General features: G+C 42.8%; 1 protein-coding gene and 1 long non-coding RNA gene across 2 annotated transcripts in view; one reads left to right on the top strand and one right to left on the bottom strand.

Moving 5' to 3' along the window:
- The window catches only part of SLC35F4 (solute carrier family 35 member F4), a 304,255-nt gene extending 297,722 nt beyond the window's left edge, over positions 1 to 6,533 (bottom strand). Inside the window, exon 1 of the mRNA XM_047079584.1 lies at positions 6,344 to 6,533. The gene's annotated coding sequence lies outside the window, so the exon portion shown is untranslated. The remainder of the gene's footprint in view (positions 1 to 6,343) is intronic.
- Positions 1,725 to 2,589, top strand: LOC124512157 (uncharacterized). Its single transcript, XR_006962081.1, has 3 exons — positions 1,725 to 1,849; positions 1,949 to 2,028; positions 2,135 to 2,589. It is a non-coding gene; the product is annotated as an uncharacterized LOC124512157 (long non-coding RNA).
- Positions 6,534 to 21,094: the final 14,561 nt, after the last annotated feature.

The following is a 21,094-nucleotide window of genomic DNA, read 5'->3' as shown; positions in this document are numbered from 1 at the left end:
TAAAACATTGTAGAAATGGATTTAAAACTAGGAGAATGTATGTAATTGAGTCGTATGAAATTGCTAATATTCAACTTATTTTGTCCTCTAAAAATGACAGTTTCACAAGTTTAACTTCACAGGTGATCCTTGAGTTGATTTACTTTGCTCACCCACATCCCTCACACCAGCCAGATGGTCAGGTAAACTTGGCCCTGTGTCTAAATCCTGGAATGAGGCAAGCTTGGCAGGGCAGAGATGCAGTAGGCTCCAGCTACTGGAAATGCAGACAGTATCCACCAGCAACCTAGAGTGACCGCAAAATTGCTCAAACACCTGTCTCGACTTCCTTGAAATCAGTGACGGTGATTCTAATACATGATCCCACCCAACCACACCTCATTCCCAGTCCGTATCTGCTCCAAAGCCTCCCTCTCAATGCTCTTATCTTCCCTCCCTTCTCCCCTGCTCCCCATCCCTTCATTTTGCCAGTTGACTTGGCTTCTGTGGAGGCAAGAAGCCTCCTTAGTTGGAAGAAGAGAAGATTCGAACTCGTAATCAAAGTCTTGTTAGAGAGCTGGAAGGAGGTGGGTTGTTTGAACATTCTCACGTTAATTTCTGCCCTATACCACAAATCTCAGGTTGGCATGTTGTTTGTTTTTTTCATACATTCTCCTTAGCCTGTGTGGAGTCCCAGCAAATGAAGAGTTTCTTTGAATAATGACTTTTTGATGATAGTTTATTTTAGTGCTCACTCTGTATTTTCTACATCTTAGAGGACTGGTTAACTTCCAAGGCCAAGATTTGACAAGGACAGATTCTCCTAGGAAATGGGAAGGAAGGAAGAAGACAGACAGGGGTGTCCTGGGGTAAAATAGATTAGAGAAACACTTCTTTTAAGTGGAAAGTTCTGAGCCAAGTTTGAAAGAAGCTTTTCCTTTCAATATAAATGGAAGGATAGCATTAATTCACCTTTTGTCAACAAGATAATTTCTGTCACATTGCAAAGTATATGGACATGCTTGAGCTGGCTTGCTGTTACAGCACTCACATCCAATTAAAACAATACCAAAAATATCCTCTAGCTTAGGCATTAAACATAGTTCACAATTGATATTCATGAAGGGCTCACTCGACATAACCATCTCTCTCTCCTTCAGTATCTCATAGCCTTTGTCACTGGCCACTTCCCGGGCAATTAGTTAGCATTTCCCATTTACTGATTGTTTTCGTTCTCTTTTCTGTTGAGAGATAGTATGGCGTACCCAGATCCGGTTCATACCTGACCATCACCATTTACTAGTTCTGTGAACAGGAGCAAGTTCTTGAATCTCTTCGAGTATCCATTTCCATATGTGGAAAGTGGGAATGATTCTCACCACCTTACAGAATGATGGAAGGCTAGTGCTACTAACGCCCTGCCTGTTAGACAGCACATACTCAAAACAGGCCAGCCACCATTTTTACTAACAAACCATAAAGTCCTTATGGCAGGGACGGTGTCACTAACCTTTTTACACCCTTGGCACCTCTCCCAGTGTTTGGCACATGACCTATAAATGTTTGCTGTTGTGATAGCTATGGCTGCCAACCGTTAGGATATTTCCATTGTTTCTTTAGACAGGAGTTCTGATGCTTTCACTAAGGAAATTTACAAACAGACAATGCAACTTCGTTTTCCATCATTTACACAATCACAAAACCACATTCACACAGTCTTGCACTTCAGCAGTCTTGAACTGCTGCTAGTGTGACTTACATATATTTAATAGGGGAGAAACAGCTTTCCAAAGATTAAGGCAGTGATGAGAAAGCACATCTGTATGAAGGTACATCTGTCACTGTTGCACGCTGGTCTTGCAAACCAAATGTGAGGAACGGGGAAATCTCTAATAAACTGAATGACTAATATGATTTCTTTCTGTTGGGGAAGATATCCTTAATTGTTTCTCTCTCTTTTTTTCTAAAGGGAATACAACAGTGGAGTGGGCTGGGAGGATAGATGTACATAGCAAAAGGCACAATGATGCCTTGGAGAAGGGCAAGAAGGTGAGTGAGCCTGGTTTGGGATTACCAATGTTTTCAAAAAGTATGCTCAAACTGAGTTCTCCCCTCCCCTCCCCAGAGACCTGCTAAATCCTGCTTAATCCCACAGCTGCCCTGGGCCTCTCTTCTGTCCTACTGAGTAGAGAAGAAGCATTGCTGAAATGAGCCACATGCTGAAGGAAAAAAAAGAAACACCCACCAAGTGACCAGACTTGATTATGAAGGCAGCATTCCCAAACATCAGCTCCAGCCTTCCTACAGGTACAGCAGGTGTAACCTGCCCCCGAGACAGCCCCTCCAAGCATCACCCCCATCAACATTACAACTGAAGGTCTGGCTAGGCGACCCCTTTCTGTGGATCAGAGCTTTGCCACTCTGAAAGCTGTCCAGTTTCTGTTGGAATACAAGAACCCCTTAGAAGAGTAGTAGTTATTAAAACTTTAGCATAGCAATGTCTGCTTTGGGTGTAGGCCTGCAGTTTTAAAGACTGTCGTATGGGGGCGCCTGGGTGGCGCAGTCGGTTAAGCTTCCGACTTCAGCCAGGTCACGATCTCGCGGTCGGTGAGTTCGAGCCCCGCGTCGGGCTCTGGGCTGATGGCTCAGAGCCTGGAGCCTGTTTCCGATTCTGTGTCTCCCTCTCTCTCTGCCCCTCCCCCGTTCATGCTCTGTCTCTCTCTGTCCCAAAAATAAATAAACGTTGAAAAAAAATTAAAAAAAAAAAGACTGTCGTATGTACAGTTTTTTGGGGGTGCCTGGGTGGCTCAGTCAGTTAAGCGTCCAACCCTTGATTTCAGCTCAGATCATGATCTCACAGTTCGTGAGTCTGAGCTCCGCTCCGCATCAGGCTCCTCACTGACAGCACAGAGCCTGCTTGGGATTCTGTCTCTCCCTCTCCCTCTCTGCCCCTCCCCTGCTCGCGCTCTCCTCTCTCTCTCTCATAAATAAATAAATAAATAAATAAATAAATAAATAAAATACTCTCAAATGTACAGGTTTTTTTTTTTTTTTTTTACTTCTTGAAGGCTCTGGGCCATAACCAGAGGCTCCTCCTTGTGGCTCAGAAGGACCCAAAGTTTAGAACCATGCAATCTCATCTCCAGAATTTCTGAGTGGTTACCTTTGTCTGGAAAACCTTTGCTCTCTTTGACTTACTAGATTGTTGTTGTTTTCAATTAAAGTTTCTATATTGCAACGATTATAGATGCACATGTAGTTGCAAAAAATAAAACTGAAAGGTCTCCTGTATTCTTTACTCAGTTTTCTCCACAAGGGGTAACATCTTGCAAAACTATAGTGTAATATCACAACCAAGGTATTGACATTGATACAGTCAAGATGAGGAACAATCCTGTCACCAAGCATCTCTCACTCTTGTCCTTTCGTAACTGCATCTACTTCCTTCCTGCCTCCATGCCCTCCTTAACCCCTGACAACCACTAATCTGTTCTTCATCTCTGCAATTTTGTCATTTCGAGAATGTTATATCAATGGAATCACATAATATGTAAACTTTTGAGATTGCCTTTTTTCACTTAGCATAATTTTCTAGAGATTTATCCAGATCGTTGTATATAGCAGTAGTTTGGGGCTTGGCGGGCAGTGGGGGGGGGGTGGTGGGTGGGGAGGGTGTTGTTGTCATCATTGTTGTTATTTGGCAAGACTAGTATTCCATTGTATGGGTGTTGCAATTTGTTTAATCATTCACCCACTGAAGGAGTAGGTTGTTTCCAACTTGGAGCTATTATGGATAAAACTGCTATAAACATTTGTGTTAGTATGAGGTGTTAGCATGAAGATAACTCTTCACTTATTTGGGATAAATGCCCAGGAGTGCAATTGCTGGGTTGTATGACTGTTACATGTTTAGTTTTCTAGGAAACTATCAAACTGTTTTCCAGAGTAGCTCCATCATTTTATATTCCTACCAGCAATTTAGGAGTGATTCAGTTGCTCCAAAGCCTCACCAGCATTCAGTATTGTTGATAGTTTTTTTATTTTAGCAATTCTGGTAGATATACAATGATGTCTCATTGAGGTTTTGATTTGCATTTCCTTAATGGCTAATAATATTGAACACCTTTTCCCATGTGTATCTGCCATCTGTAAATCCCCCTTGGTGAGACATCTCTTCATGTCTCTTGCCCATTTTCCAGTTGAATTGTTTGGTTTTTCACTATTGAACTTTGTGAGTTTGCGGGGTTTTTTTTAATGTATTCTAGATATGTGATTTGAAATACATTCTCCGAGTCTCTAGCTTGTCTTTTCATTCACTTAACAGAATCACACAACTAAAGTTGTTAAATTTAATGAAGTCCAATTGATCAAATTTTCCTATGATAGATCATGCTTCTCACATCAAGTCTAAGAATTGCTTAGCTAGCCCTCGACGCCCACTGTGGTCTCCTATGCTTTTTTCTAAAAGCTTTCCAAACGGTAGGTTTTACATTTAAATCCGTGATCTAAGATGGAAAACTTTTTAAACAACTGTTCTATTCCACCATAACGCCACAGAAAAACTGTGCACTCAGCCTCACCCATACTGGCCAAAGCTAAGTGGGGAGCTCAGACTTCCACTCACCCCAGGATCTAATGAGGCACCCCAGTCAATACCGCCTGCATACATCAGAGAAGGCCAAGTAAGAGGCCAAGATTTTTATCTTTGCCAGTAATAAGAGTCTCCTCTCTCCTCCTCTACTGACCCCCACTGTGCTAGTGAAAACCATGTGGGGAACCTGTAGTTCTACCTCCATCAGGCACAAAGGAGGCACCTCTCCTCCTCCCCTCTGGGGTGATGTGATGTCAGAGGTGGTCCAGTGGAGAGTCAGGACTTTCACCATCATCCAGTAGTAACAAGGTCACCCCCACTGCAGTGTCATTGAAGACCATGTAGGGAACCAACATAATGGCAGCCCCCTCCCTCAGGTGTCAGTTGAGGCTGAATGGGAAACCTGGACTTCTATGTCCACCTGGCAATAAGATAAGGCCTTCCCTTCCTTGCCAGAGTAGTGTCAGATAAAGCCAGTTAAAACAGAAGGTTTAATTAAGATCCAGGATCTCAAAACATAATCTGAAACACCCAGTTTCAATAGAAAATCGCTTGTCATCTCAAGAACAAGGAAGATCTCACTAAACAAAAACAAATAAAATAAAATATACCAACACCAAGATGATAGAGACATCAGAATTATTTGATCAAGATTTTGAAGCAGCTATGATAAAAATGCTCAACAAGCAATTATGAATACCTTTGAAATAAATGAAAAAAATTAAAGACTTCAGCAAAGAAATAGAAGAACCAAATGGAAATTTAGAACTGAAAATTTCTATTGTTCTTTTTTCCACTTCACTGATCCTTTCCTCTGTTTCCTCTCTTCTCCTCCATCACTTCAGTTATTGAGTAACTGAATATAAGTAACTCAAAATAAAGAGCTCAGTGGATGGGTTCAACAGCAGAAAGGAGGAGATAAAGGAAAGAACCAGCAAACTGGAAGATAGAACAATAGAATTAACAAATCTGAACAACAGGGAGGAAATAGACTGAAAAAAACCAACAGATCCAAACCTACAGGGGAAAAGCACTGAAATGTAAGTAGTCTCCAGGCGTAAGAGACTGTAAAGGCATTAGGCATGTGCTTCTTTTTCCCCATTTGCTGTTCTCCTCACTGGTTGGCCAAACAAATTGGTCTAGTCCCTTGGCCTCTCTTTGTCCAGTGGACAAGGTAAAAGAACTAATGAAGGAAAGTAAACAAAGCAAAGTAGAGTGAAAATAGAATATTCGAAATTCAAGATGGCATCTAAGTTTGGTGGGATGGAGTTCATCAGGAAGGATTGGTATTGCGTCTAAATTCTGTAAATAGCAAGGAGTGTTCCTCACTTTTGCATCCAACCTTTTCAAAATCCTCTCACGGCTCCCATTTTTGGAAACACACAGACTTGATGTACATCACTCTTACCAAACTTCCTTAACTACTCCAGTGCTGTAACATCCCGAGTTGCTTGTAAGGTTAAAAACATGAATTATTAAAGAGAGAAGAGACACTGTATAATAATCCACACTTTCCAGAAGAAATCCACATGTGATAAAATGTCAGAACAGTATGAAACAAAGACACACATCAAATAAATGAAACCTCCCCCCCAGCCAGCATAGCACTGAAGATCAGTGAGTCTCCTGGCACGTCCTTCTAACCCCACGCTGTCACTGTCACGGAAAATTCAGGGTGGGCACTACCAACACTGACCGGGAGTCTAAGTGGGATTCTTCTTTCTCCCTCTTACCAGAAACTAGTTCTGTTAGAAAGTCACTGCAGCAACCTACCATGCTTAGAATCTCAAGAGACAGCGTGTTTTCCGAAGGGATGGGGGAAGGTTTACCGTCCTCTTCACCTCTAAAAAAACTTCCTCTCCGAAAGCAGCGGTGTTAGCAAAACTCCCTGTGCAGAACATTTTCTTCTCGACTCTAATTATAGATCTGAAATTCGGGCGAAATGAAAACAAAGAGATTCTGGAGGAGCCACAAGAAAGTGTCACAAGTTAATACAATGTGATTCTCCCCTCTCCCCGCCCCACCCCTTGCCTTTTTGCACTCAAGTGCTCATTGAGCAAGGAGGAACTGTACTAGTTTTGTACAGACTCACGTGGACAGACCCCGGCTAAGGCAAACTGTGAGGCAAATTTGTTCTTAGGTACCCCTGGTGTCTGCTGACTTCCTTGTTCCCAGCCGCCCACAACTCTCCCATTCCGGTGTCCCTTTAACGTCCCATCCCCCTCCCTCCCTGGCTTCTCATGGTCTCTGACTCCCACCAGGTAGCAACACCATGCACTGTCCCAATTTTTGATGTATCACTCACTGCTCTGCCCTATAAAAATATTTCCATCATCTGTCTCTGGCTTCAAGGTGCTGTGGTCAGTTAGCCAGCTCATGGGGAAAACCCAGATAAATATGTTCCAATTGAGCTGAAACAAGCTTAACGTGTTGTGTCTCCCAGGACATATGTGTATTAATGGAGTGCAGGTGCCTTATCTGCAGGAAACAAATTCCTGAGGACGGAATTTCGGATTTCAGAAGGAGGCCATGTTGTCTTCAAGTGCCATTTAAAAGGCAGTGTCCTCACCTGATCATGGCTGTCAAGACCATGGAGAAAGGAAGAGTAATGAACCCAAAATAGTGCCTCACTCAGGGAAACTCTGAAGTTGTAATTAGGGGGAAATATAGGAAAAGTTGAATATTAAGTCAAGAAAAATATTTTCACGATTTTTCACTTCGTAAGAAAACAAAGTAACAAAGTCATAGATGATGTTAGACATGAAGGGAATCCTAGAAACCAACTGTTTCCACTGCTCTCATTTTACACTGCAGGGCACTGAAGCCCAGAGATTCAACATCACACGATGAATCACACAGTGTCGGAACCAGAGGCAGAACTTGGCGCACTTGATTCCCAGTCCAGGGCTTCCAGGACCTCACGTTGGTGGTGCCCAGTTTTATGGATAGTAACTTGACATGTGTATCTGGTTCGTTACCCAGAGATGAGAAAAATAACTTTTCAGTCTTTATCCATACTTCTTACAATGTCATACTCGAATTCTGAATTTGTTATGTTTCAATGCATCCCCTTCTACGTATAGAGTTAAAGGAGGATTGCTAATAGACGCCAACAAAATTACTGTCTGACAAAGGAAGGATGCAGACCTAGGGAGATTCTCTAAAGGGTGTGTGCAGATGTGACAGCCAGCTGGCTTGGTGATGTGAGTTTGGAAAACATCCCATTAGAACTGAGAAACCGTAAGTGCAAGTCACGTAAAAATGAAATTAGACTTTCCCACATGACTGGGGAGGAGAAAACAAATTGCTGCACCAAACAGAGATTGGTGACACTGCATCCTCCTCCTTGAACATTATGTCCTGGGGGTCGCCCTGCCTACAGGTGCTCCAATTGCTGGAGGCCTGTGGTTCCTCCGATCTCTGGTCACCAATTATCTCACAGATGTGTCTCCATCAGAGAAAACACCCCAAGCCCCACTCCATCTTTACACTGAATGAAGCACAAAGCACAGCTCAACAGAGGACCAAAAACACCCTAAGGAAGTTGTTCAAGCTTAGAATAACACAGCCCGTGTTAATCTTCCTGATCGCCCCTCCCCCCACCACTACCAACGTGTGCAAAACGCTTTAGTGAGGTATGAGAAGTTAACTACAATCTGCAGAACAGACTTCCTTATGTAGGAATTGGATCAGCAAAATGCCCAAATCTGCTCATTTACTCTCGCAAGCCCCCTGTGTTCTTGAAGGAGATCTTGTTCATTCTCTGGTCCATCTTGCCGTCTTGCTGACATTGTTAAATCATTCATATCTGTTATGGGGAATATGTCCTCCTTATAACACCCCCCGCCCGTTTCCCATTCATATAACTCAAAGACAGAAATTGGAATATCAACTTTCTAGAGTTTGGCAATGCTAGCTGTTTGTTTAACCAAATCTTTCTACTGTTTTTATGAGAGTATCTCTAGTTCTTCTTCTCTGTTGGGTTCCTCCTTCACCTCTTTCTCCCCTCTCAAAACACTGCAATTTCCAGACAAACTAACAGAGAAACTGCTTCAAACCATGATTTGTAGGTAATGTGACGAAACGTTCTAATTCACCCAGAACACTTTCAGTGCATACCCATTCTCCCATTGAATTATTTTTTTTTTCAATGTTTGTTTTTGAGAGAGAGACAGAGAGCAAGTGGGGGAGGGGCAGAGAGAGAGAGGGAGACACAGAATCCGAAGCAGGCTCCAGGCTCTGAGCTGTCAGCACAGAGCCTGACTCCGGTCTCCAACTCATGAACCCAGAGATAATGACCTGAGCTGAAGTCAGACGTTTAACTGATTGAGCCACCTAGCGCCCCTCCCATCGAATTATTTTTTTTTTTATTTAAAAAAAAATTTTTTTTTTCAATGTTTATTTTTATTTTTGGGACAGAGAGAGACAGAGCATGAACGGGGGAGGGGCAGAGAGAGAGGGAGACACAGAATCGGAAACAGGCTCCAGGCTCTGAGCCATCAGCCCAGAGCCTGACGCAGGGCTCGAACTCCCGGACCGCGAGATCGTGACCCGAGCCGAGGTCGGCCGCTTAACCGACTGCGCCACCCAGGCGCCCCTCCCATCGAATTATTAATAACACACCCTGCCAACCAACAAATGCATTTGTTACAACAAAGTATAGGGCCATCCTACCTATATATTTGTATGAATGGATATGGAAAGATCTCAAAACTACAATTGTGAAAAATCAAGTCACTGAATAGTGTGTAAAGTACAATCCTATTTGTCTAAAAAATTCAAATATATGTGCTTGAAAATATGTACGTAGAAAACTTAGGAAAGAAACTTGGCTATGATTACTTTGAGAATTTGATTTGATGAGAATGTGAGTGGGGGTGGTGAGAGGGATTTTTTTTTTCACTTTTTGTCTTTCTATTTGATATGTTTTCCATTAGCATGAATGTATTTTATAATAATAAAAGAACAATCTTTAGGAATGAAGGTTTAGAATTCCCATGATGCAAAGGGGCTGCCAAGGTTTCTTTGCCACAGTGATTATTTTATCACAACTAATATACCTGCCCAAAATGGTGACAACTACAAAGTATGCAGCAACAGCCAGTGCCATGAAAGGTATGATTCAGAATTCCTGTCTTCTGTACAGTTTCTCTTCTCTTACATGAGTAAGAAAGAAAAAATAGGGGCACCTGGGTGGCTCAGTCGGTTGAGCATCTGACTTCAGCTCCGGTCATGATCTCGCAATTTGTGAGTTGGAGCCCCGCATCAGGCTCTGTGCTGATGGCTCAGAGCATGGAGCCTGCTTCAGATTCTGTGTCTCCTTCTCTCTCTCTGCCCCTCCCCCACTTGTACTCTTTCTCTATCAAAAATAAATAAAATATTTTTTAAATATTTTTAAAAAGAAAGAAAAAATAAAGGAGATAAAGGAACAAGAATATAGTTCGTGGGGAATGATGCCATGGGTGAGCTTGAACCAGGCTCCTGGGTGGCAAATGTTATCTTTTGGTTTCTGGTGTGGGTCCTGTGCTAGGAAGCTCCCATGACCAACCTTCATTTCTCTCTCTCTTCCTGCCTATTTCTCTCCCCAAGACACTCGTGCATGCAGCTTGATTTTTCTCTGGCTACAATTATAATATAATGCATAGAACTCACAACTAACTAGAAGATCATGGTTATCAATTAAAGGGAGGTTCTGCACCTCTGAAACAGTGCATCCTCCCTCCCATGGGAAATTGGCATGTCCCTATTTTCCTGCAGGTGTCAACCCGAGGAGATCAGGAAAGCAAAGTTCCCTCCTATTTACTTTTGAGGCTGAGTGCAGTAAGTTTGCTATCTCATCCAAAGAACCCACAAAGTGCTGGGTAGCACATTACTCACAACAGAGAGCCCCTAAGCTATGGAGTGACCAAAGCGAGTTACTTGGTCTCCTTGTTAATCAGTGAGGCCCCTGTCTTGTATGCTGCTTTCTCTCCTATTGAAAATAAGAGAACAACCCTGATGCCAGTCTGTTGAGTGGCTAAGTCAGCCAAGAGGGTTTGGCAGAAGATTCCTTTCTGCTCTGGCACATTGCCATTTATCTGTGAAAGGTCGCTGGATAGCATCTCCTTGTTGAAATCAATGCAGATTGCTTAACACAAATATTGACAAAATGAAATAGAACCAAATGGGGAAAAAAAAAAAACTTAGGGGATGTTAGGCCTCGATAATCAATGGAAATATTCCTTTTAAAATGACATTAAGTACAAAGCATAACATGAATCAGATAGAGATTGTACCAATTATCTCTCATTGAGTGCACCTGAAGCAAAAAAAAAAATCTTGGCATGAAAATATAATTAAAACACCGTAACAATTTAAGCAGGATACATTTGTTTAGAGAACATGATTCTTTGTCCTAGTCACTAGATTTTGCCTGCAAAGTCCAATGGCGTGACTGATGAAGGGCCACTGATTCAGTCTGACAAAAATAAAAAAATTAAAAGTAAAAAAACCCACAAAGATCAATTTAATAGGTGGGAGCCTTCATGGCCAAGTCCCAGGTGATCTGGGCTTCATGCAGTAAGGTTTTCAGTGTCCTTATTAACCAATTCCCAGTGAGGCTCAAGAGAAAATGGCCTACTTCCTTGCTGATTTTCATTTAGAAAGGCATCTTCTCTTCCCCACCCAAGACAAGCAGCAGGGAGTTGTCTTGCACCCAACTTTACAGGTGGATCCATCTGGAGAATGCAAACATTCACCTCAGCAAGATTTTCCTACCAGGGGCATCCAGATTCTCATCTGCTTCCTCTCACTGCCCTGGCCAGGGTCACATTCACATATTTTGTGAAGTATCTTGGCACACAATTACGCTTAAAATGAGCAGATTCCCAAGACATGGAAATTATTATTATATCAATCTCTTACCAGGCACTGCAGTGAGGCCTTTCTCTGATTAAAGCACCAAATATGCACAGAAACTGAGCCAGATTCTCCCAGGATCTCTGTTGCCCTCTAATTGTTGGATATATTTGATCATTGCAAGCGACTCTTAAGCAGCGAAGATGCTGTTCAAGCACTATTGCAGAAAAACACAAGCTGGTTTCAATGTTCTTTAGGGTCAATAATCTTCCAGATAGGCTTTTCTCGGTTTTAGGCCTCACTCCATAGATTGTGCTGTAGTGTTGGGGGAGGAAAGGTTGCAAAACTTCCCCTAACTCCTGCCTCCGTCAAGCAGTACTGAGAAAGATGGGATCAGCTGCTGGCCCAGCTTCCAGCTCTGAATCCAACAGAGGGGGGTGCTTCTCCTCCCATTTTCCCCTGCAGTTACTCTGAAGTTACACTGTCCTCCCTTGTTCCTCCAACACTCAAAGCTCATTCCCACCTTATGGCCTTTAGACTGCCCTGCCTCCAGATCTTGTCATGACTGGCTTCTTCTGGTCATGTGGGTCTCAGTGCCGATGGTGTCTTCTTAGGGAGGCCTTCTCTGCTCACCAATCTAAGTGAGCAATCTCTATTTCTTGGCTTAAGTGTCCCAGAAGAGATGAGGATTCATGGCAGGTAATTTAGTAAGGATACACTGCCTGGGGAAAGCAGTAAGGGAGAGGGAGACACAGAAAAAGACATTAGAAGAAGCCATGAAAGGGTGTGGACTGAGGCAAAAACCCAGGCTTGTCCTGATTCTGCAGGAGATCTGGGGGTATGCTGTGGCCTGAGAGTCAGTCTGGACACATTGCAAGGGAGCTGGTCTTCCACACACTCCTGTACCAGTCAGTCATTGGTAAGGCTGAGGAGGGAACATGGACATAAACTCCTAGGCACTCCCAGCTCCTGTACCTGCCCATGCAGGGGCTCTAGCAGACCAAAGGCAGACTTTTGAACACAGTCACAGGTACATGCTATATGAGGTCCCATGCACTCAGAAGCAGGGGTTGGGCACACAAACCCAGTAAATGCACCAATGACACCCACTCACCCTCCAATCCATCATTCTCCAATATAAATCCTTGTTGAAACAAATTTGTTTGAGTGCACTTACTAGTATCTGAGATTGTCTTGTTCGTGAACGCATTCACTTATTCTCTGTCTTCCTAACTTGGCCAATATCTGCATGACGGCAAAGATCCAACTGCCTCGTGCACTGTCCCCCACCAGGGATAGAACCAGTGCTTGGCACACAGAGGATGGTTCAGTAAATATTTAGTGAGTAAATGAGGGAACCAGGCCAATACGCTAGGACTCAGAGGAGGGACTGACCCTCGGACTCTGTCCTGGAAAGGCAGAGGGCAACTGTGACAGAGTGAAATAAGCACAGGATCCGGGGTCGGGAAACTTGGCTTTCACAGTCCTGTGAACTCAGGCAAGTAAAGTCACTATGCCTCCCTGACCTCAGTTTTCTTATCTGTGTAGTAAAGACAAGTGTGTAGAGACTTGTCTACAAGGACGTTTGTCACACTGTTGTTTATTACAGCCAATCATTGGAAAGAACATAAATATTCAGCCCTGGGGAATTAATCGTACCCACACAATGGATCGCCATAGAAATGGTAGAAATAATGTTGTGAAAATATTACTTAATGCCAGGGCGCCTGGGTGGCTCAGTCGGTTAAGCGGCCGACCTCGGCTCGGGTCACGATCTCGCGGTCCGTGAGTTCGAGCCCCACGTCAGGCTCTGTGCTGACAGCTCAGAGCCTGGAGCCTGTTTCAGATTCTGTGTCTCCCTCTCTCTGACCCTCCCCCGTTCATGCTCTGTCTCTCACTGTCTCAAAAATAAATAAACGTTAAAAAAAAATTTTTAAAAAAATATTAATGCCATAAAAAGATTTCTAAAATATATGATTACATGAGAAAACAGCGGGTCGCAAGACAGTATATGTAGTACAACTCTATTTTCATGTATTTTATAGGTGTATATTTGAATCTGTATACATTACAAAACTGGAAGGATACACATGAAAATGTTTATAGTGGTTGCCTCAGGGTGGAGAGATTGTGGGTTTTATTTACTTCCTCCTCTTATTTTATCTGCGTTTTCTAAACTCTCCAAAGTGAAGTGTATCACTTTTGTAAAGGGAGGAAGGGATTGTTTAAATTGCTTTTCTCCCAATGCCAAAATAATCTCCGAGGACTAGTCTAACACTGTTTGTTCTTGTGAGAACAGTTTGTAAAGCTGTCGAAAGAGCATCAGACAGGCTCTAGTTTGGCCTCTGCTCCTTGTTAACTGGTTGCAGGGGAAGGGCTGATGGGGAGGGTGGACAGTGTTTAGTCCGCTTTGAAACATTAATCTCTCTGGGCTCAGCTTCCTCACCTGCACAACCCATATGTTGCCAAAAACCCCTCCAGACCAGGAAGGTATGCACTGCATAAAAGAGCAAACAGTATACCTATGCCCCACACATCGGAAGTAAGCACGTACTAAATGGCACGCATAGTTCACTCTCCCTGCACAGAGGGTTTACTGTGTGTCTGGATTTGAACATTTAGTCATTTAGGCTGACTTTGTTACAGCAAGTATATGGCAAGAAATTCTGACCAGAAGGACAGAAGGGATGAACAATTCTTAGCACTTGTCATGTGCTCATACACAGCAGTAAAAGGTTTTTTGTCCCTTGATGGAGCCAGGTTCTCCCTAAAGGCTTATGGGTGACCAGTAGCCGAGCTGTTACTCTTACTTGATAGTATGTGTAATGGTGGCTGAGAGTTGACAGAAAGTTTGAGGCTGATGACTAATCACCCCTTTTTCTTCCCTGACTTTTGAACCAAGTAGGAAAAAGATGCAGCAAAATGTTGGAGGATTAACATGCCAGCTCTATCACCAATCAGCTTGATCACCGGTATGGGGAAGAGGGCTTGGGTCTGCCATCACAGTTGGGTTTTGAACACTTTCTCCCGTGCACTGAATTACCAACCCCAAACTGCAGAACCCCAACCTCCCAGGAGAGCACTCGACAGGAAGGAGCAGTAAGAGGTGCTTTGGAAAGAGAGAAGGGAGCTGAGGTGCACAGGTCACACCCATCCCCCAGTCTCAACCATCAGTAGCCTCTCTTGCAGAGGAGCCAGTAGAAGTGCCAGAGGGAAGGTAGAAGCTACTTCCCCAATATTTTTCCCCTTGGAATCAGATGTTCCTTCTTGAAATCCTGAGGATTTCTCTCTTTTGTTCGCTGCTGAATCTGAGTCCCTAGATCTCAATAAATATCCACTCACTAAAGAATGGATGAATAGAAATATGAGAACTAGCGTCACCTGGGTGGCTCAGTCGGTTGAATGTCTGACTCTTGATTTCGGCTCAGGTAGAGATCTTATGATTCATGGGAGGCAGCCCCGAGTGGGGCTCTGTGCTGACAGCATGGAGCCTGCTTGGAATTCTCTCTCTCCCTCTCTCTCTCCCTCTCTCTGCCCCTCTGACACTTGTGCACGTGCCCTCTTTCCCTCAAAATAAATAAATAAACATTTTTTTAAAAAAGGAAATATGAGAACTAGGGAATGGGAATTTCCCTAATAATAAGGAATTGTTTGAAATTATTTCTTTAGCTCAACTAGCGATTCATTGGCTCAGTTGAAAGTACGAGATACAAAACAGCAGCATTGGCTGTCCCTGTTGAAGGGTGTCTTGGCGGCTTAAAAGGGTCGTCAAAACACCCAAGATGCTGAGAGGTCTTGGAGAGACTGGAAGGTGTGGCTCATTGGGCCCCAAGTCATTGAACTGCATTCTAGTTCAGGATTAGGCAAAAGATAGCAAGTTATCAAATCCTCTGGGCCCTAGTTTTCTCATTTACAAAATGATGCCTCCTAGTCTTAGCCTTCTTAGAGTCCAGACAACAAAGACTAAGAACAGGTGTTAGTGGAGCAGTAGATCTATCCACACAGCTGTAGGGTCTAGACCCCCTACAGTTCAGGTGGTGCCTTGTTTACGGTTATTGCTAATACTTTGCCATTTCCACGTATCGTGTTTCTTCCAGAGATGTAAACCAACTGGACACGTTTCTGTACAGTCCAAATAATTGCTCATTCATTTCCTATATTCCAAATGCTTTGCACGAGCTTAAGGAAGAAAACCATTCCAATTTAAAATAAGGGTTTTGATTTTGAAAGTAATGGCATTGAAGTCAATTCTTCATATTAAAAATAGACGCAGAAATAGGTTCAGATTAAGTCAGCAGTATGTGTACTTGAAATAAATATTGGGAACTAGGAAAGCATCTCTGCAAAGATCTATATGTTAGGTTTCAATTTCATTCTTTACTGACTCTCTGAATTACAGACATACTGAAGACAGACCTTGGTTTAAGCTTTCTCATTTTTTTATTTTAAAATTCCATACGAAAGAGATATTCTCCAAGGAATATTGTGCATATTCCTTTTACCTTTTATTTTAGTAATTTCACAAGCATAAAGAAGGACCATTTTTTAAGCTTAAAAAACATGATAATGAAACTACCAGCTAGACACAGGCACAGATCAAATGCATTTTTTCTTTCTAAAGGCTGTTACAGCCAGACAAAGGGGATAAAGCTACAAAGATTAATTTTGAACCTCATACAGAATATAGTTGTAAAATTATGTCCTCCAAGTCAATATTCTAGATTGGATGGAAGACATCCTGTGACATGATTTCTGTGTCTCAGACAATAATTCCTACCCTCTAACCTTTCTGTGAATATTGACAGCCCCATTGGTTCAAATTTTTCATTACATTAGACCAAGGGTTCTCAATGGGGACATTCTTGAATCTCTCCTTCCCCCCAGGGGACATATGACAAAGTCTGAGGTGTTTTTGGTTGTCACAATAGAGGGAGGCCATGCTACTGGAATGTACCAACTAGGTCAGGGATGCTGCTGAACATTCCATAATGTATAGGACAGTCCCCTACAACAAAGAATCATTTATCCCAACACGTCAATAATGCCATGACCAGGAAACTCTGCCCTAGCCTCTTAATGTTGAACAATCTTCTGGATCTGTGATGTGGGATAACTAGGAGAAGTAAGTCTTGTATTGAACCTTAAAAAGATGGGTATGATTTAGATAAATGGAGGGGCATTCTAGGAGAGAATTCCAATGGAGAAAAGGGGGTCTATAAGCAGGCACACACATAAAATGTTGAGGGGACAATGTTCAAACCAGTCTGTCTAAAAGGAGAGCCCACACTGGGGTATAATAAGACATGAGTGAAGTTAGGTTCGGGAAAACCTTAAATGTGTTACATTAAGGAATTGAGCTCTATCCTTATATTTGGTAGTGAAAAACTGATAACTTGAGAGCAGAAAGTGAATATATATTTTACCCACTTTTGAAATGTGGACACCCTGAACTAGTCCCAGGGGTTTCACTGGGTGTAGTTCAGATTAGAGATGAAAAATCAGGAGACAGAGAGATAACATACTAGATTCTCATAAATAACCAAATACATGAACCCAAATCAGAGTAGGGGATGATGAGAATTGAAAGAACAGAACAAGAGAAGAGAAGACATCCAAAAAAAGTAACGGTTTGGCTAGTCTTCAGGCAGTGTGGTAATGGTACATGCAGGGATTCAGAGGTGAGAAGCTGGGACTCTGAGAACCAGGAATACACTGAAACTGAAGTTCTGGGCAGGATGTGGCTCAACAGCCAGACATGTGATAAAGGGTAAAGAAGAACACTGGAAGCAAATCCATAGTAATGCGTTATCACATCAGGTACTAGCTAAGCATAAAGGAATAAATTATTATCTCCCCAACATCGCCTGCACATTCTTACTGCTGAACCATTTTACAGGTTTTCGTCTGTAATACTCTGTCCGCTTTGCAACTAAAACCACCTTTGAAGACCAGCTGAAGACCCATCTTCCTTATTATACTCTCCATGCCATTGCAGAGCAAGAATATAGAGGATTGTCCAGCATTCACTTTAGAATGGTACAAAAAGACATCAATTTTTACAGATTAGGGATAGAGCCTAGACATACAGGAAGGCATGGGTCAGAAATCCAGGCAAACAGTTCAGTTCCAAGAAAACCTAGACACCAAAGACAAATAGCCAGGAAATCCTCAAGCAGACAGAGGAAAAAGCACAGGGGTAAGATATGAGATAGTGTTTAGTCACAAAGAAGGAAAGTACTTGAGGAAGAGTATGGACACAAATTCAACACGACAGCTTGGTCTGGTAAAGAACAGGAGCTTCGGAGTCAGACCATCCAGGCTCAAATCCAGCTCTCTGGCCCATTGGCTGTGAGATCATCAGCTCTTCCTTTAACTTTCCTGAGCCTGTTTGCTCAGTTATAAATGGAGACAGTTATGTCCACTTCACAGGCCTCTTGTGATTAAATGAGATAGTCAATGAGATGAGATGAGATGTTGAGATTAAATGAGATTAAATGATATATATGCAGCAGGCAAGATGTTTTGAATGTAGTAAGATGTTTTTCTCTTTTCTCTTTGGTTACCTGACCTTTGTCTTAGTCCACTGCTTCTTTTCAGTTCAACTTACCGCTTGATTGTGTTAAAATGCAAGTTCTGCTTCAGTAGAACTGGGAGGAGTCCAGCCTAGGCTAGACTCAACACTCCTAAAAAGTTTGGCTGGAGATGCTGCTGCTGCTGCTGCTGTGTAGACCACGCTTTTAGTGGCAAGACCTTAGGGTGCCCAAGGCATGTGACTGATTGGGATTTGTTACAGAGGGGGATTTGTGACAGAAGGCAAAAGAAAGACTGAGATAACATTCAACCTCTGATGTTCAAAAGTAGGATTCTGCAGTATGACAGTAGACCTGTGAGCAGGTTCAGGGCTAGACCTTAGCATTTTATATAAACGATGTCCACATTAGAACAAGACAGGGAGGCAGTCAACTCCATCCAGCCCCAGGGGACTGTGGGAAGAGGAAGCTAGTGGGAAGTAGCAGAGCAAAGCGTGGAGATGCACACTTCACCGCTCCTCTCCCCCGAGAGTGGGGAAGGACATCAGATAAATGATGGTAATAGTAAGGAAAAGACTTAGCTTTCCCCAGCAGTCCTGTGTTTCCATGTTGGTTTGGCAGGTTTCCACTATAGCTGAGCGTCTGACTTGGAAGCTATTCAGACAACTATTCACCACCATGACATTGGTGGAAGACTCCAAAGTAGACCCCCTGAGCTGGGGCCGAATGAGGATTACAGCTAGATGTCAAAGCTCCTCCATCAGCTGTAGTGGAGGGGAAGCTAAGTCATCCAAGGAGCAGGACCACAGTCTGCCCAGAGCAAGGAAGAACAGACACCAACTTTAGCCATCTTTTTCAGCAGAGTAAGCAGTACCCAGGACAAGAGACATTGGTCTAGACACCAGAAGAGAAAAGGACATCACCCCTAAGAGCCCTCCTGGTTCTTCCATGTTGCCCTAGGGTGGTGGAAAGCTGCCCCTCCCTGCATATCCCTAAACCACATTTTAGGGGGAAAAAGCAGTGAGGGAGGGAAGCTTTATGAGAAGTTGAGTATTTTTATCCAATACAGACTCAATGCTACCTAAGGGAGCAATTTAATTTATAGGATTAGATTAAGTTTGGGATTGGATTGGACAGTTAAATAATTTTCCCCAATGGATTGGAGCTTGAGAAGAAGAGAAAAAATAATTTTATCTTTTCTTAGAGTCAAAATAAGGATATTATATTTTTCTTTACACATCCAAGTTATACAGTGAGTTAAATTTGCAACCACACTACAAATATATAAAGTGCTTGGCAACATGCAGGCTATACGGAAAGTGATCGATAAACAGTCACTAGGTTAAACAGGTTAAGTAAGGAGTAACAAAAGGCTACTGGATCTGGCAAATAAGAAGACACCATTCCCTTTTGGGAGAGCAGTTGCAGCAGAGTGATGGAGATGGAAACCAGCCATGGAAGACAGGTATCCCAATTGTGACAGCCATTATCCACAGCGTTCAGTGTGGCTCTCCTGTAAAGGAGAGGCAGGGAGGAGTGAGAATACAGTACAGAGTAAGTCCGCCCCTCCCAGGTCAAGGCTCAGTAGTATCATCCATTGAGCGGAAGTATCCCTTGAGAAAAATTAAATTCAGGGCACCTGGGTGAGCAACTGACTCCTGATTTCGGCTCAGGTCTGATCTCTATTTGGGAGATGGAGCCCCACATCAACCTCTGTGCTGACAGTTCAGACCCTACTTGGGACTCTCTCTCTGCCCCACCTCCACTCACGTGTGGGCTCTCTCTCTCTCTCAAAGTAAATAAATAAACCTAAAGAAAAAAGAAAGTTTAAATTCTGTTTCTGGAAATTGGCTCCAAAACAACTCTCTTAATGAGACTGGGTTTTTTGCTAAGTGTGAGATGGCAGTCAAATATGAAAAAAACATTATACCTTCCAAAGCTGTAGCCAAGAATCCTTCATTTGAAAACAATCCTGAAAAAATTAGTTCACTCTACACACCCCAAAATTGTGATTTTAAATACAAGGTTTTCACCACTTCATAGTCTGGAGAGAACACTTGATTTTCTGAAAGCACTTCACTTCTCTTATCTCCAATGAAGGTTGCTGTTCACTCATGCTCCATGGTGTAGTTTTCCTAAAGACCAGTGCATAGCTCTTCTTCTCCTTGAGCAGGGAGATCATATCTTCCTCAGTGGAGTAGCTGCTCTTAGAGAAATTCTGAAATAGGGAGGCTGGTTCTGACGATCTCCACTTTTCTCTCTGGGATCACACAACTGAATTTTGCCCTCCTTCCAACCTCACCAATACACAGAGCCCTCGATCCACCCCCTGGTTGCCTAGGTGTTTCCTCTTCCAAACGCTCTTACACAACTGATCCCCTTCCCCAAACTCAGGCTGTTCCCCAGGCCTGCCCTCCCCTCCCTCCTGCTCCTCCTCCTGAACCTCCTATCAACATTTGCTAGTTCTCTGTGCCATGACCTCAGGCCCCACTCCCTCCAAGGGACAAAAGTGATAATGCCTTTCACTGACCAGGCATCATTGCTCATAGGTATCTTAGCTACCTTGTAAAAATACTTAAGGTCACATGAAAAGATGGCCAACATCATTAGCCATTAAGGACATCAAATCCACAATGAGATACGACCTTACATCTACTAAGAGAGCAATAATCAAAAATGTGGAAAACAACAAGAATAACAAGTGGTGTTGAGGATGTGGAGAAGTGGAACCCTAATACATTCCTTCTGGGAATATAAAATGGTGCAGCTGCTGTGGGAGATCACCTGGCACCTCCTCAACAAGTTGAACATACAGTTAAAAATGTGACCCAGCAGTTCCGCTCCTAGGTATATGCCCAAAAGAACTGAAAACGACTGCTCATACAAATAATTGTACAAGAAGGTTTATATTCACAATAGCCAAAAGGGAGAAACACCTGAGTGTTCATTGAGAGATGAATGAAAAAACAAACTGTTATATACACACAATGGAATATTACTCAGCCTTAAAAAGGAATGAAGTACTGATGCAGGCTATAGTAACATGGATGAATCTTGAAAACATGAGGCTAAGCCAATAAAGCCAGACACAAAAGATCACATAGTGTATGATTGCATTTATATGAATATTTGGAACAGGTAAATCCATAGAGACAGA

Source organism: Lynx rufus, unplaced genomic scaffold, assembly GCF_022079265.1.
Source record: "Lynx rufus isolate CCGP_SWC_20201006 ecotype Redwood Valley unplaced genomic scaffold, mLynRuf1.p SCAF_17, whole genome shotgun sequence".
In the NCBI taxonomy this organism is placed as follows: domain Eukaryota; kingdom Metazoa; phylum Chordata; class Mammalia; order Carnivora; family Felidae; genus Lynx; species Lynx rufus.
Note: the sequence above shows the minus strand (reverse complement) of the source record. Positions and strands in the feature narration are given on the sequence as shown.